The sequence below is a fragment of the Trachymyrmex cornetzi genome, unplaced genomic scaffold, assembly GCF_001594075.2.
Source record: "Trachymyrmex cornetzi isolate Tcor2-1 unplaced genomic scaffold, Tcor1.1 scaffold761, whole genome shotgun sequence".
NCBI lineage: Eukaryota > Metazoa > Arthropoda > Insecta > Hymenoptera > Formicidae > Trachymyrmex > Trachymyrmex cornetzi.
In genome coordinates, this window is record NW_017300094.1 from 1 (window position 1) to 494 (window position 494).

The following is a 494-nucleotide window of genomic DNA, read 5'->3' on the forward strand; positions in this document are numbered from 1 at the left end:
TTACCATATAGTCTTTCATTTTTTTAAATTGTTCTATTTATCACTCACAGTGGAGCAGCCTGCACCTGTATTTTACATTCTGAAATCCAACAGGCTGGTACAATACATCTCATACGTACAATCGCTAGAGATGAATCATTAGATAGGTTTTCATGACGTAATCTGGAAACCTTTGTGATATAGTTATTTCTCATTCATTCTATTTTCAATCTTTTTTAAATCTTTCACCACAGAATATATTTTGTACACACGGGAACATAAATGCCTAGCCGTCCAAAGTTGCACGCCTCTTAATGCCTTCTCATTTCGTCTCATGCCTCCTACCCATTTCTCTAATTCTTACATCTACTCCGATACAACTTCCGTGCAACTTCGGATGGCTAGGCATCTGAAACATTTTTGTACTTTTCGTATCTTTCGATGCCAAAGTTAAAATGAGGTATCTATGTGGGTGCGTGCGTGTGTGTACATATATATATATATATATATATATT